Source organism: Gorilla gorilla, chromosome 18 (genome assembly GCF_029281585.2).
Source record: "Gorilla gorilla gorilla isolate KB3781 chromosome 18, NHGRI_mGorGor1-v2.1_pri, whole genome shotgun sequence".
Taxonomy (NCBI): domain Eukaryota; kingdom Metazoa; phylum Chordata; class Mammalia; order Primates; family Hominidae; genus Gorilla; species Gorilla gorilla.
The window spans coordinates 3,613,647-3,630,285 of NC_073242.2; the positions used below are offsets into that span (position 1 = coordinate 3,613,647).

General features: G+C 49.6%; 1 long non-coding RNA gene across 1 annotated transcript in view; it reads right to left on the reverse strand.

The window, feature by feature from the left end:
- The window catches only part of LOC129527809 (uncharacterized), a 65,382-nt gene that overhangs the window by 33,675 nt on the left and 15,068 nt on the right, over nt 1-16,639 (reverse strand). The window lies entirely within an intron of this gene.

A 16,639-nucleotide genomic window follows, 5' to 3' on the forward strand; every position in this document is an offset into this window, starting at 1 on the left:
TGAGGCAGGAGAATGGCGTGAACCCAGGAGGTGGAGCTTGCCCTGAGCCAAGATTGCACCACTGCACTCCAGCCTGGGTGACAGAGCCAGACTCCGTCTCAGGAAAAAAAAAAAAAAAAAGGTTAAACATCATTTCTTGTTTACAATGCTTCCCACATATTTAATAATTTAGCATGTCAAATAAACTTAATTAATATATCTCTTTTACAAGGTAAGAATAAAAAGATTTAATTTAGAATTTGATCTTGGGAAAGCTTGTCAAAAATGTCAAAGGTTTAAAACACTTAATTAAAACAGGATAATAGGTCATTGTGAAATAACAGTCATCCATTTAACTATAGTGATAATTAAAATACTTTAAAAGCAAATAAAGTTACACAGACAAAAAAAAAAAAAAACCCTAACTCTTTAAAGGAAGAATTTTTCCAAGCAATCAAAAACCTAATAAAGACAGCGCAAAGTACACGACATTATCTTGATAAATTATTTTAGGCCAGTTACTGTGGAGGCCTCATTACAGAGGGGGAGTGGGGCTGGCAGGACTGAAGGAAGCAAAAAGAGAAGGCACATAAGTTTTAAGTCTGCCTTTCTTCATGGTCCAGAACACATAACCCTCCTGCACAAATAACTCAGTCTTCCAGCTATCACCAGACCCTTGACTGACAGAAAAATTACAAGTTAGCTCACTGCAACCTTGGCGTTATCAGCACTGTCAAAGCCCTCTTCAGCTCACAGCACAAAGACTGTCTTATAAAACCCCCACCAAGCCTTTGCCTCCTTGCAGTCAGCTCCTCTCTGCTAACTTGCCCATTGCACTCTTGCAATGTATTTTCATACTTTCTTTAATAAATCTGCTTTTCTTTATCTGCAACTGTCTTGGCAAATTCTTCTTCTCACCACACCACCAGCCCCAGAGGGTCACCACTCACCTGCGACAGTTACCAAAAAGGTAAGGAACACCCTGATTATTTTTTAATCAGGGGGAGATCAATACTACAAGAAAATCTTGTCGTATTAACAGAGAGGACCAAATTCTAGTTTCATGTCGGCAAACTTTAGGTCTTTTTTCTTCTTCTCACTCTGTCGCCCAGGCTGGAGTGCAGTGGCGCAATCTCAGCTCACTGCAACCTCCACCTCCCAGGTTCAAGCGATTCTCCTGCCTCAGCCTCCCTAGTAGCTGGGACTACAGGCATGCGCCACCACACCCAGCTAATTTTTGTATGTTTAGTAGAGAAGGAGTTTCACCATGTTGGCCAGGCTGGTCTTGAACTCCTGACCTCAAGTGATCTGCCTTCTTCAGCCTCCCAAAGTGCTGGGATTACAGGCATGAGCCACCACGCCCAGCCTAGATCTTAATATTCTATTTTAGAAAGACTTATAAATTATTTCCTTCTATTTTTAGTCAACTTGATCACATACAAAATGTATTTCATAAAATTCATCTTCCATAAACCTTCTGCAATTTTCTCAAACCTTCTAGAATTTGTTCAAACCTTCAGTTTCATTCTATACTTCCTCTTTTTTATACTGGAACAACCAATCACTCTAACTTAGGATAAAAATTTACTCTTTTTTCCCTTATAATTTTGGCCACACAAGATTTTCTCATATAAAAAAAAATTTTTATTCTCTTTTTCTTTTCAACTTTCCTTACCAAAGATATAACTTTCTTTGCTTATTTTTGTCCCATTTACTGGTTCCTTTCTGCCGTGTTTCTATTTCCTTTCGAAATTTGCATTTTCAAGCAACCTTTAAATAACCTCCAAATTAGACAAAATAATTCTTCTTCTAAAAAAAAACCTCGTCTTTTGTAATTTTTTTACCAAAAATACCAAAAATTGTATCATTATTTTTCATACTTTGTATATAGAGTTACACACATTAATTAGAATTTTTAAATCTTAGTGCCCTTAATTTTTAGTGGAACCTAGGAAGTAAGCAATTTTGAACTGTTATATGATAACATTTTATGAATACATATTTTATAATTTTTCAGAAACGTGCTTCCTCATAGAACAATTTCTCAATGTAGAACAAGACACAATGTTTTCTAATAGACCCAAACAAATTTTATCTTTCCACAGAACTTTCGAAGCCAGGAATAAGCTTACACTTATGTTCAGCCATTAATGTTTTAGTATTTTAACTTGTCTGTGTTACTCCTGAGAAAATTCCTGAGATATTAAGCATCCATCATCTTGAGGTGTTTTCCTATTAACCATTTTTACAGCATGTGACTGTCAGGCAGTCATCTCAAAATCAAGAAACCGAAGAGTTAAACGCACGGCGTTTTGTTTCATTGCTGCGCTTCCTGCGTGAGGAGTAACGGGCGTGCCGCCTCACTTCTGCGGGCACACTTGTTTTTAGGTCAGACTCATGCTTTACCATTAAACATTTAGCAGAGATGAAAGTTGCGTGTCTGCATCATCTTTAACGCTGAGGACTCTGAAGACACCTGCTTTTATCAAACCGGCAAATCTAAACTCACCTTTATTCACCAAAGTTTACCCCAGGTCAAGTGAACTTTAAAAACATTTGGGTTAGTTCCTATTTTTTTTTACAGTTGTAGGTATGCTCATTTATTTCTAAGTCAATTTAAACAATGCCTCTTACTAAGTAGGAAAGACCTTAAAGATATTTTATTTGCTCCATTTGTAAACAGTCAAGAATCACGCCAATCAAAAAATGTGCACAGCACACAGTCAGCAGTGCTGGGAAAGGATGGCTCGGCTGGCTGAGAAGTTCCCAGGGGGAGAAGCAGAGTCTGGCAGAGAAAACAGAGAGCCACCAAGAGTTATAGCCTGAGCATCAGCTTCCAGTTAGCCTGACTTCTCATCAGGGAGCTCTAAAGAAAGTCCCTTTTCAAATATCTTATTATCAGCTTTTAACCAGGACAACAGTAAACATTCCCGGTGGTATTGAAGTCTTTCTTTCCTCCCTTCTAGTTCCATTTTAGCTTAGGACAGAAGACCAAACAAACAAAAAGTTCCTATAATGCTCCAAATATTAACCAACTTCCAAACCAAAGGTAAACCTACTTCCGCTGTGATTCAAAACTAGTAAGCCCTGTATGGCTTAACCATGGATGCAAGAGGACCCCAGAAAGGATGCAAAGGATGTAGCCCCCTTCAGGATCCAAAATTTCTCCTGAAGATATGCTAAGGAAGTAAAGATGCTCACTGGTAACAAGGTAACCATGGCGAGGCAGTTAAGCTAAGTTCCTGAGAGCTGATGTGGTCGAACAGAGACACTTCATGTTTGGGTCCTGGCCGGTGACCGCCATCAGAAGCATGCCTGGCAGCTCGGATCTCTCAGTGGGCAGAGACCAGAGACAGCATCCTCACTGGTTATGTCCAAGTTCTCAAGACAGAAAACAGGCCTTAGGACAAACCCCACAAAAGGCAGAGACAAAGAAAACAGCAGCTATTTCTGGGAAGCTGTGGCCAAAAAGCAACGGGCACCCAGCACCAAATTCACAAGAGTCACCATATAAAGAACCACTTCTTACAATGTTCTCCTTTCGATCCAAATTTGAAAAGGGACAAGAAAACCTTTTACCTTCTCAACCAGGCATTCCAGGTAGTGGCGTGAGAGAGCTGACTTTGGGAAGAATTCCTGCCTCTGCCCTGTGTCAGGTGTCCTGGAATCCCACCTGCAGGTTCCGGGGAGAGGACAAAGTGGGATGTCCCAGCCTTTAGCGTCCCAGTTGGGTCTGAGAATTAAATTGACATAAGATAGACTAGCAGGAGAGAAGCATCATACAGGTTTTACATAGCATGGGAGCCCCCGTATGGAAATGAAGACCCCAGAGAGGCCGTTATCAATTCACTAAATCATTCCAGGGAGCTTAAAACATATGAGTTATCTAACAAGGTCTGTACAATGTTCTGTCTGCTTCAGCTTCTCATCCTTGAAGATAAGAAGGCTGCCTTTCCTTCCTTCCTTCCTTCCTTCCTTGCTTGCTTGCTTCCTTCACCCCTATTTATGGTCTCCAATGGGTGCAGAAGTTAATTTCTTGGATGTTTACATTTCAGCTAGGGCTGGTGAGAATAAAAAACCTCCAGGCAGCTTTGAAATCGGTGTGTTTTTTGGTTTTGTTTTAATTATAGTTGTAGCAGTGGGTTTTATCTTATTTGAAAATGACTCATTTTATGAATATCTATTATTTAAGTTCATTTTAAGGCTTCAAGTTTCCCCCAAAATATGTTTGGACTTCATTTTAAGTAGACACAGTTTATAAAACAACTATCATTGAAAAGTTGATGAACTTTAAAGTCATTTACATTCACCTACAATTATGCTTTAATTCCTTCTTAATCAAAACTGGCCATTGAAGGAGTTAGGAAGGACCATTCCAGATGATGCTTCTTTAACACAGATATTCTTTTCTGCTAAAAGCAATGAAGAAGTAGCAGAGGAAGGGCTCTATTTTTCCTTCCATCTAAAGGAGGATATTAATTTTCTTAACTGGACACAACTCTTACCAGCACAGAGATGGCAGCAGGGAAATCCTAATTACATCTTACTTCACTCATTTATTCTCACAGTTTTTGCCTCTGGAAGCCAAAAGCTGTTTTCCTTTATAGACGTGAGTTTTTACAAAACAGTTTCAAAACAGCCAGCTAAATGCCAGACAGTGTTTGGTTTGATAGACAGTCTTTTCAGCTTTGCTTGCTTCTTGATTAGATTGCTAACTTCAGGGTAGAGCCCATTAAGGAAGAGTGGGGAGAAAACATTTTTTTATATCTGCAATCAGCATGGGTAGCTTTGAAAAAGAAGCAAGCCTGCTGTTTTTCGAGTGATTCTAACTAAATTGTCAATATGCCAGAATAGCATATTTAATTACTTTATCTCCTTCATCTAGAACTTCCCTAGAGATGCCATGTGTTAAAAGAGGAATTGGTGTTTGTGGAGAAAAGCAGGGGAGCTCTGAATAAAGCGGGTGGGGAGGTCAGCCAGAAGGAGGAGGAGGCTGTGCTGTGGGAAGGGGAGGGAAGGGCTCTGGGAAGGAGGCGCCTTGGCTGGCGTGGAGACGGTATTTTGCAGCGAGGCCTTTTGAAAGTCCTGAATGCACTTTGAAGCCTCAAGATGGCAATTAAAAATACGTGCCTCATTCAGACTGTTTAACCCAATAGCTGCAATTTTCTAATATAGTTCTAGGAAACCAGGCTGGGGAGTTGGAATGATTCTCAAATGGCCACTGGAATTCCAAATCACCCTTGGTGTCATCTGTCCATGGGCTTAAAATGTGCACAAAGGGCCACAATGTTTGAACGTACGACCAGCTGAGCCCCCGAAAGCCGGGCGTGCCTTACACTTTGAGAATCCCATTCTGTCTCCTACTGCACTTTTGAGAGCAAAAGGAAATTCATATAACCGCTGTATGTGATATTTGCTCTTTAAAGATGTTTTGAAACAAGCAGGGAGAGCAGAAGTAAAAAAAGCCAAATCACTTCATCACTTATGGACGCACAGAAACAAACAAACCAGAGTGCTCCCCAGGACCAGAAAGGACAACCCGGCCTCACAGGGTCCCAGGACGGATGCAAGGTCCTATATTAAGGTGGCCTGGTCCAAGGCAGATCCCAAGCGAAGTCAAGCTTCTGCCGGAAGGAGGGCTCTCAGCCTGGGAGAAGATGCACGCAGCAGAAGAGGTGGGCCGCGGAAAGGAAGCGCTCAGAGGCCTCAGGCGGGCACTACACAGCAGTTCCAAGAATTGTCACTTCCTTCTGAAGGTCATCTTGCTTCTAGTCCTATTTCTGGCACCAGATTGTGCCATCCTGAGCAGCAAAGGGAGCGGCTCTCAGGATAAGTGAGTTTATTTGGAACAACACAGAGGCATAAGGACTTTCAGAGCGTCTGCGCAGCCGTTCTTACCGCAGACACACAAGCAGGAGGCTCCCTCCCTCAGGATCTCCCACTCTGCTTTAGGAGAGCAACTGCATCCTGGCATCAGCAACTTCCACAGGATCTGAGGGATAGCGTCAGAACCAGGCACCGAGCAACCTACTGGGATTATGGAACAGAAATTATAATAACATGTAACTTTTATAAGATCCCCAAGAGGGTCTGATATATAGCCGAGTTAGGGAAGAGTGGAGTAGTGAGTTGAATTATGTCTTCCAAAAATATGTCTAAGTCCTAACCCTATACGGCTTGGCTAGGTCCCCACCCAAATCTCATCTTGAACTGTAGTTCCCATAATCCTCATGTGTCATGAGAAGTGATTGAATCATGGGGCGGTTCCCCCCATGCTGTTCTCATGATAGTGAGTGAGTTCTCATGAGATCTGATGGGTCTTTTTTGTTTTGTTTTTGTTTTTTTGAGACGGAGTCTTGCTCTGTCACCCAGGCTGGAGTGCAGTGGCACGATCTCGGCTCACTGCAACCTCCACCTCCTGGGTTCAAGCGACTCTTCTGCCTCAGCCTCCCAAGTAGCTGGGATTACAGGTGCACGCCACCATGCCTGGCTAATTTTTGTATTCTTAGTAGAGACAGGGTGTCACCTTGTTGGCCAGGCTGGTCTCAAACTCCTGACCTTGTGATCTGCCCACCTCAGCCTCACAAAGTGCTGGGATTACAGGCCTGGGCCACCATGCCTAATGGATCTGATGATTTTATAAGGGGCTTTTCCTCCTTTTGCTGGGCACTTCTCCTTCCTGCCACCATATGAAGAAGGACATGCTTGCTTCCTCTTCCGCCACGATTGTAAGTTTCCTGAGGCCTCTCCAGCCATGCAGAACTGTGAGTCAATTAAACCTCTTTTCCTTATAAATTACCCAGTCTCGGGTATTTCTTCATAGCACCATGAGAACGCACTAATATACCTCAGTACTTGTGAATGTGACCTTATTTGGAAATCAGGTCATTGCAGATGTAATTAAGTGAAGGACGTTGAGATGAGATCACACTGGGTTGCCCTGGTGGACCCTAAGTCTACTGACTGGTGTCCTTATAAAAGAAAGGAAGAGGGAGATTGGCACAGACAGAACAGAAGAGAGAGGAAAGTGGAGAGGCCACATGAACAGAGGCAGAGATGGGAGCAATGCAGGCACAAAAACACAGGCCCAGGGACACCTCGGGACACCAGGAGCTAAGAGAGGCAGGAAGGCTTCTCTCCTCAAGCCTGGGAAGGGAGTGAGGCCACCAACACTTTGGTCTCAGATTTCTGGTCTCCAAAAATGAGAATAAACTCCTGTTGTTTTTTAGAGACGGAGTGATACGGTTTAGATGAGTGTGCCCTCCACATCTCACGTTGAAATGTGCTCCCCAGTGTTGGAGGTGAGGCCTGGTGGGAACTGTTGGATCATGGGGGCAGATCCCTCGTGAATGGCTTAGCACCATGCCCTGGGAGATGAGTGAGTTCCTGCTCGGTTGGTTCTCGGGAGAGCTGGTTGTTTAAGAGTCTGCTCCCACCCACCATCCGGCTCTCACCGTGTAATCCTGCCTCCTCACTGCTTTGGTTGTTTAAGAGTCTGCCCCCACCCACCCTCCGGCTCTCACCACGTACTCCTGCCTCCCCACTGCCTTCCACCATGACTGGAAGTTCCCTGAGGCCTCCCCAGAAGCAAAGGCTGGCACTATGCTTCCTGTACAGCCTGCAGAACCATGAGCCAATTAAATCTCTTTCCTTTATGAATTACCCAGCCTCAGTATTTCTTTATAGCAATGCAAGAACAGACTCACATGCAGGATCTCACCCTGTCGCCCAGGCTGGAGTGCAGTGACGCCAAGCTGTGGGCCACATTACCGTATCCCAGACAGCCAGGACTTGGTCAATGACTGTGGCTTCCTGAGTTGGACTCCTCATCACCTTTCAACTCAAGACCAAGCTGGGAAAGCCACATGTGCTCCATTACCAAGCCCGTAGGCTGCCCCCGCTCCCCCAAGCCACAGCCTCCACCAGGGTACACCAGGGCTGTCTGTTCCACTGTGAAGCTCCCCAGCCCAGCTGCCTTCAAGTCTCTGTCCAACACAAACGATGTGGCCAGGCCCTTGCCCAGCCAGCCCTGGGTGAGCCCTACCTGTGCTCCTGGGGGTCTTTGATGACATCCACTGCCTGGGCCAGCTCCCCCGACACTCTCTACCTCCCGTCCTAGCTGCCTCTCACATCGAGTGCCCCTAGGCACCCCCCAAGAGCTGCAGACCCCTGCCTTCCTTCTCCACATCTGCCCCTCACAGGCCTCCCTGCCACTCTCCCTGCCCTCCACTGCCACTCTCGCCCTGACCCTGCCATGTCTGCCCATCATCCTCACGTGTGCACTGTTGGTGGTGTCTAGGGTCAGGCTTGTCATGTGTGGCCCCTGAAGGCAGACGGTTCAGTAGTTTATTCATTGCTCTTCCTCATGCCTCAAAGTGTGTACACATATGTTCATGGCAGCAGGTACACATGTTCATGGCAGCAGGTACACATATGTTCATGGCAGCAGGTACACATATGTTCATGGCAGCAGGTACACATATGTTCATGGCAGCAGGTACACGTATGTTCATGGCAGCAGGTACACGTATGTTCATGGCAGCAGGTACACATATGTTCATGGCAGAAAGTACACATATGTTCATGGCAGCATTATTCACAGCCGACGCAAGGTAGAAACAGCCCAAATGCCTAACAGGTGTGAAAGGAAAACAAACCTTGGGCCCCCAAATCCCTAAGCTAAAGGGAAAAGTCTAGCTGGGAACTGCTTAGGGCCAACCTGCCTCCCATTCTCTTCAAAGTCTCCCCTCTGCTCACTGAGATAAATGCATATCTGACTGCCTCCTTCGGAGAGGCTCATCAGAAACTCCAAATAATGCAACCATTTGTCTCTTATCTACCTATGACCTGGAAGCCCCCTCCCTGCTTCCAGTCTTCCCGTCTTTCCAGACCAAACCAATGTTCATCTTACATATGCTGACTGATGTCTCGTGTCTACAATGTATAAAACCAAACTGTGCTCCGACTGCCTTCAGCATGTCATCAGGGCCTCCTGAGGCTGTGAGACCTGTCTCAGTTACTTTAGAAAGTTTATTTTGCCAAGGTTGAGGACATGTACCCATGGGGAGGAGAAAACTGATCCTAAGGGGTGGATGTAAAGAAGTACTGTAGATAACAGGCCAATAGCGTGTCCAACCAATCGGACACCAAGACACTTAATGTCTCCTTTCCACAAAAACCCTCACCCCAGGCGAACAAAGGGATGGCCACTCTAAGCTTCCCGCAGCGTCAAAAAGATTTCCACCCCTCCTATCCCTGGAAAGGGGACATGTCGATCCCATTCTTCCCTGGAAAGGGGAGGATCAACAGGAGGTGGATGCCTGTCCTGCAGCAGGGCAGCCTCCTCCTGTGCATGACCACATCTCACACTCACACCTCTCTCCTCCACACCCCCATGTCTCTCCCCCTTGAACACCCATGTCTCCCTCCCTTGAGCACCTGCCTCTCTGTCCTGCTTGTTCCAGTACTGGGGAGACAGGGAGCCACCAGCCACCGGGCTCTGGATTGGGAGCCCTGGGAAGCCACCCCGAGGGGCAAGACAAGCTTGGGTGAGCCTCAGTGCAACAGAAAGTGCAGTTCACTCTCACCAGGCTCCATCCTCCACCGAGAATGATCAGGCCTCAATCCACTCCTCAGAAGAGGAAACGGTGAGCACTTTATGCTTAAAGACAACATGGCTTGGAACCAGCAGGGCACTGCTGTTATGATAATTCACCAGCTTCAGCATTCGGTACACATGACCAGAGTGTGTCAAGAATAAAGACCATGTGACCTATAACAAAGAGGGAAAGAAAGAGCAGAAAGGGACCCACGGATGATCCAAAATGGTATTGCCAGAGAAGGACCTTAAAGACAGCTGTGATGAATGAGCTCAGTAACAACAGATGGGAAAATGAGGGATTCCGACAAAGAAATGGAAACGTTAAAATAATAACACGGACGTTCTTGAATTGAAAAGTATGATATCTGAAATTAAGAATGAAATTGGTGGGTTTAATAAAAATTGAACACAGCAGAAGATAGAATTTGTAAACATAAATGCAAGTCATTAGAAACTACCTCAACAGAAGTAATAGAAAATACTCACATGAAAGGAATGGGAAAAAATAAATAGAAAATCCAGAAAGGAAAAAAATAACAGATGAGACATAGTCAATAGGTCTGAGATATGCATAATCCCAGAGAGAGATCAGAGTTGATGGGACAGACGAAATATTTGAAACAATAATGGGTGGGAATCTTTGAAAACTGTTGGAAGACGTTAATCCACAGATTCATGAAGATCAGCAAATCCCAAGGGGGATACATGTAAATCCCACCTAGGAGCACCCTACTAAGAGTAATGAGAGCCAAATACAAAGAGAAAAATCCACAAGCATAGGGGAATTGTCACGTGCCTTTCTCGGTAACTGGGTAACATAAAATTAGTCAGGATAAGGAAGACCTGAGCAACATAATCAACTAGAGCGGCCCAATTGTTCTGCCTCAGACCTTGTATCCAAAATGGCTTGCTTCCTCTTCTTCTTAAGTGTACACATAACATTCACCAAAATTTCCATATGTTGGGACATAGGGAAAGCCTCAAATAATTTCAAAGGATCTAAATTTAAAATTCAGAGCATATTTTCTGACCTCAGTAAACTTAGAAGTGAAAAAAAATACTAAAACATGCTAAACTTCCTGGAAATTAAACAATATGCTTCTAAATAATCCAGTGGCCAAAAGAAATCATAGCAGAATTTGGATATGTGTTGAATAAATGGTGATGAAGAAAAGACACATCAAAACTGCAGGATGCAGCTAAGCCAAGAGAAAATTATATTCACTGGAGCCTGCAGGGCAGCCACCCCGGCACAGGAGAGAGAGGACAGCGACGGGCCAGCGGAGACCTCAGGACAGCCACGGCCTGGGCACCTCCGGCTCCCCCCCGCGGCCTGGGCACCTCCGGCTCCTCCCCGCGGCCTGGGCACCTCCGGCTGCCCCCCGGGGCCTGGGCACATCTGCTCCTCCCCGCGGCCTGGGCACCTCCTGCTCCCCCCCGCGGCCTGGGCACCTCCTGCTCCCCCCTGCGGCCTGGGCACCTGCGGCTCCCCCCCGCGGGGCCTGGGCACCTCCGGCTCCCCTGCGCGGGGCCTGGGCACCTCCGGCTCCTCCCCGCGGGGCCTGGGCACCTCCGGCTCCTCCCCGGGGCCTGGGCACCTCCAGCTCCTCCCCGCGGCCTGGGCACCTCCGGCTGCCCCCCGGGGCCTGGGCACCTCCGGCTCCTCCCCGCGGCCTGGGCACATCTGCTCCAGGCCTTTGCAGACATGACGGCCGAGCACCCCCGGCCGGGCTCTGCAGCTGAGCACTTGGTCCTCTGCTCTGGGGGACAGTAGCGTGGCTTTTCCCACAGCTGGGGTCCCTGCAGCATCACGGGGCCAGAGGTGGGGGTGACCTGCCTGCTGCGGGCTCCCTGGGTCAGACGCCCTCAGAGCCTGGGTCCTCCAGCTTCCACTCCCCACAGCCTCTGGCCACAGATTCGGTTGGAGTCGCTGCTGAGGCCACAACAGAGGGCTGCGGCCGAGCGTCCACCAAGACAGGGGTCCGGCCTCCTGCCCCACCTGGCCCTGAGCGGAACCACTGCAACCCCTTCTCACCCTCCAGGAGCAGCCGCGTGCGGGGAAACAGCATCCTCTGTGAGGTGGAAACCGGGGGAGGAACCTCCCCCCGCACCTTCGGGTGGACCCGGAATTGCGCTCATTTATGTGGCCATTTGGAAGATGCCCCCGTGCGCTGAGCACCCCACGTCCCCTCGGTTCCTCCCTTCTCCCTCTCCTCCCCCCTCCCCTTCCCCTCCCTCTCCCCCCTTCTCCCTCGCCTGCCCCCCGCACCCACCTTGCTCTTCCCCCACCCCTTTCCCCTGAGCCTCACTCCCTAGTGAGCCGGCAGCCCTGAGCCTGTATCTCAGGCGCTGCTTCCCGGAGAACCATCTAAACACTCTTCACTCTCCGTCTGAGGGGCTGCTGTAACCAACACCACAGAGGGGGCGCACACAGACCTCCATTGCTCACAGTCTGGCGGCTGCGGGTCTGAGGTCGGGGCCGGCCGGGACAGCTTCTTGCTAGGGCAGCTTCCTGGCCAGCAGGCGGTGGAGAGCGAGCTCTGGTCTCCTCCTCTTCCTAGGAGGGCACGAATCCCCTCATGTGGCCCCACCCTCATGACCCCATCTAACCCAAATCACCTCCCAAAGGCCCACCTCCAGATGTCATCACAGTGAGGCTTGGACTTCCACAAAGGACACGGTCCCGTCCCCGGTAAACATACACGCAAGAGCTTAAGGCTCTCAAAGTCATATTGTGGAAAACATTAGATTTCCTTAAACGTTAATATGCATCTTATTTGTATTTAAAAGGGTTTAACAGACAACCCTCTCTCAAAATGATGCCAGGCAAGCCGAGAGAGATCATCACCCATTCTTGTAATCCAAAGCTTTAAAAAGTCCTTTCCTGGCTGGACGCAGTGGCTCACGCCTGTAATCCCAGCAGTTTGGGAGGCCGAGGCAGGCAGATCACCTGAGGTCAGGAGTTGGAAGCCAATCTGACCAACATGGTGAAACCCTGTCTCTACTAAAAATACAAAAATTAGCTGGGCGTCGTGGCATCTGCCTGTAATCCCAGCTACCACAGAGACTGAGGCAGGAGAATCACCCACACCCCGGGGGCAGAGGTTGCAGTGAGCCGAGATCTCACCATTGCACTCCCACCTGGACAACAAGAGTGAAACTCCATCTCAAAAAAAAAAAAAGTCCTTTCCTTCTCTGGATGTGCAAGGAGCAGGAAACTGACCACAGCCAGCCAGAGCCATTTCCAGGTCCCTCCGCTGAAGCACCCCTGAGCACTCCCTACCTTCCCTGCCCAGCACCCTTCCCTCCCGAGTCCCACCTCGATTCTCTTCCAGAGACACGCAGCCTGGGCTCCGTGGGCTGCCCCACCCTGCCCTCCGAGATGGTCCCGTGACCCAGGCCTGGCCGATGAAAGCACCCAATGCCCCGCTGCAGTGATGGGCTCAGAGGTGGGCACAAGGCCCCAGCCAGTGCAAGCGTCTCAATCAGAGGCTCCTGTTTGAACTGCTGGGAAGAGGAAATCTCAGAGTAGACTTGAGGCTGCAAAGAAATGACCGTGGCTGCCAGGAGCTGGCAGGAGGAGAAATCTGGGGGACTCATTTCAGAGGAAGGCATAGGTAAGAGATAGAGACCACTGAAGCCCCTAGATCCACCCATTCCTGAATGCCCCTTTGCAGTTAGTAATTGCATACATCAACAACCCCTGCCCCTTCAATGACATTCTTTTTCTGGCTTTTATCAGCTTGAATTGAGTTCCTGATGACTGCAAACAAAAGAGTCCCACTCAAGTAGTTGTTGGTGCCGTTTTTGAGTTTAGGGCACTTCTGACTTTGAAGTTAAACAGTTAAACACTTGAAAGGAATGCAGTCGGTAAGGAGGTTTTTGTTTTTACTTATTTGTTGGTGTTATTTTACACAAAACAGGAGTTTCAAACATCTGGAGGCTTTTAAGGATGGGGATAATTTCTCACAGCAGCCTTAAATGGTTTGAGGTGAAGCCTCCTGTTTCTCACTAAACTTATTTTCTCAAACATCTGGGCGGCTTTAAGCATTGCATTTAAGCAAATACTCTAAACTTGTGAAGCAGGAGAAGAAAATAGGAGGCTCAATGCCCCATGGGGTTTACAGTGCAGGGGTAACTTCTGGGGGTGAAAGGAGGGACAACGCGGCCAAGAGCTAGTGGGGCCCAGCTGCTCCTCACCCCATCACCTGCTACAAACCTCGAGGCTGCCACGCGACCAGGCGAGGCCCCGCCCTGCAGCACACGGCCCTAACCCCGCTGTGGGCTCCTCATTCTCCCTGGAGAAAGGTCGCGGGGGCTTGCGGACGGCAGCTGCATTCCCACAGGGAATACCCAATGGCATCGCCATTCCATCTCAGCCCCAGCAGCTCCAACCAGCACGGGCCCCGCCTGCTGACCAGCAATGCCCCTTAGCGTTTCGCCAGCCTGGGAATTTTCAATGCTCCACGATTTCATCGCAAACGGCAAGCGCTTCACCTAGTGGACAGAAGCCGGAGCTGCCTCCCGAGACGGTGAGGACCAGCTGCAGGGTTCACCCAGCCGGGGCTGGAGCCTTTGCTTCTTTCTCCGGCAAGTCCCACTCCCTTCACTGACGAGAGGAGGCAGCGGCATCAGGAAGACGTCACCGCGGATCTTCAACCCCAAGAGTCAAACCTGTCCACAGGGTCGATGGTTACACAATTCTCTCGTTTCCGTAAACTGCCCCTACGCCAAGGTTTATTTAATCTAAAGAGGTGTGGGGTCCTGGCAGCAGGGACCCAAGGAGGCATGGATTCCGCCAGGACGAGGGGTGTGACGGCCTCACCTGCGTCTCACGCTGGCTTTGCAACCACGGGTTTGTGAAAATAAATGAAACACATTATTCACTGTGCCCATTCGGCTCCAAACAGCAGGCCAGTGTTGTGCAAGAATGACCCAGAGGATGGCAGGGGAGATGGCGAGGCAGGTCACACACGTCCTAAACAATGGAGCCTTCCCCACCCCAAACACACGCACACACAGACACGGGAAAACACAGGCATATATGCAGACACACACGTGTGTTCACACACAACCATGAAACACAGAAAGACACTTGTACGCACAGACAAGCCCTGAGACAGCATGCGCACATAGACACGTGTGCACACACACATGCACACCTGTGCTCACACACGGACCCATGCACACAGACACACGCATGCACACCCGTGCTCACACACGGACCCATGCACACAGACACACGCATGCACACCCGTGCTCACACACGGACCCATGCACACAGACACACGCATGCACACCTGTGCTCGCACACGGACCCATGCACACAGACACACACATGCACACCTGTGCTCGCACACGGACCCATGCACACAGACACACACATGCACACCTGTGCTCATGCACAGACCCATGCACACAGAAACAGAGAAACACACCCACACAGCCGCATGTGTGCACATATTCATGCACACACACACAGGGACACGCTTCCCTCACACAGACTCCCCCTTTGGGCCCACCCTCCCAGCCTCCAGCACAGGCCAGGTGGAGCACCTGTGGTTAGGAAAGATGGAGACAGGGGAAGCACAGCCCCTTTCAGGGAGGACAGGAGGACCGAGGATCATGGCCTTCTTAAGGAGAATTCCGGGGGATAGGAGGAGCACAGCTCCTTCCAGGGAGGATGGGGGTTGGGGGGAGCGTGGCTCCTCTAGGGGGATGGGAGATGGGGGGAGCCTGGCTCCTCTCGGGGGGACAGGCTGTGGGGGAGCAGGCACCTCCCAGGACAGGGGGTGCTGTGGTCCCCGCAGCTTCGTGCTGGCACTGGTGGCTGGCTCACACAGCCTTTCTGGAACTTTAGTCCTCCCTCAGAGCAATTTGGGAACTGGAGTTAGGGCCAGCGAGGATGAGGGGGCACATAAGAGATGAGAGGACCTAACCCAAAGCACACCCCAAGCCAGGGCTCCTGCCTCCCCTGGCTCCCTCTGCCTCTGTCCCCCTTGTGAGGTGGGGTCCCCGGTGCTGCTCTCCCCACGGCCCCCTGACCGCGGCTGTGCAGGTTTCTTCTCACACCAGTAAGTCCTCAGCTCCCACCTGGCCCAGGGAGGGCTCACCCACTCTCCACAGGCATTGAGCCCACAAGACGCCCCCACTTCCAACACCCACGGTACATGGAGCACCCCTGGTCCCCGGCTTCCAGATTCAGCAGAACAGCTCCCAGGACGTGGAGGCGCCTCACTGTCACCCGCCTGGGAGAGGCACACGCCAGGCACAGGAGAGGTGGGGGGGCCTCCGGGAACCACCATGGTCACTGCCATGCAGGCCCCTGGACCCTCATTTGGGGTTTTTAAGGGGTTCCAGACATGACCAATTAGGCCACAGGCCTCTGGGGACTGACCCCATCCGGGCCTCTCCCTCTCGGGTGGGGTGGGGTTGGGTGCGCCGGGCTGACCCGCACCGGTTCTACTGGCAACCAGCCCACCCTCCGGGAGCCGCCCCCTTAGCATCGAAGAGTGAAAAGATCCAGAGTGGGAGCTCCGTGCCCACAAGCCGGACAGAGACTGCGTCTCCTTCTGTGATGTTGCAGCAAAGGGGTCCGGAGAGGCCACCGCATCCCTGCCCACCAGGGCTTCTCCAGCCTCCTCCAGCCAGGGATCAACCCCCACATGCAACCTTTCTCCTCTGCCCTGTGCCCCGCAGCCCTGCTCGCCCACCTCACACACACGTACAGTCACACAGACACACACACACCATCACACAAAATCACACATACACCCCATCACACACAATCACAGAGACACACACCATCACACACATGCAGTCACTCACACACCATCACGCACATGCAGTCACTCACACACCATCACGCACACACACACAATCACACACCATCACACCAGACACACCATCACACATACACACATAGACACACGTGCAGCCACACAGACACGGTCACACATCACACACACAGACACAATCACATGTGCAGTCAGACACCATCACACAGAATCACACACAGACACATGCACAATTAAACATACCATCACACACCAAGACACA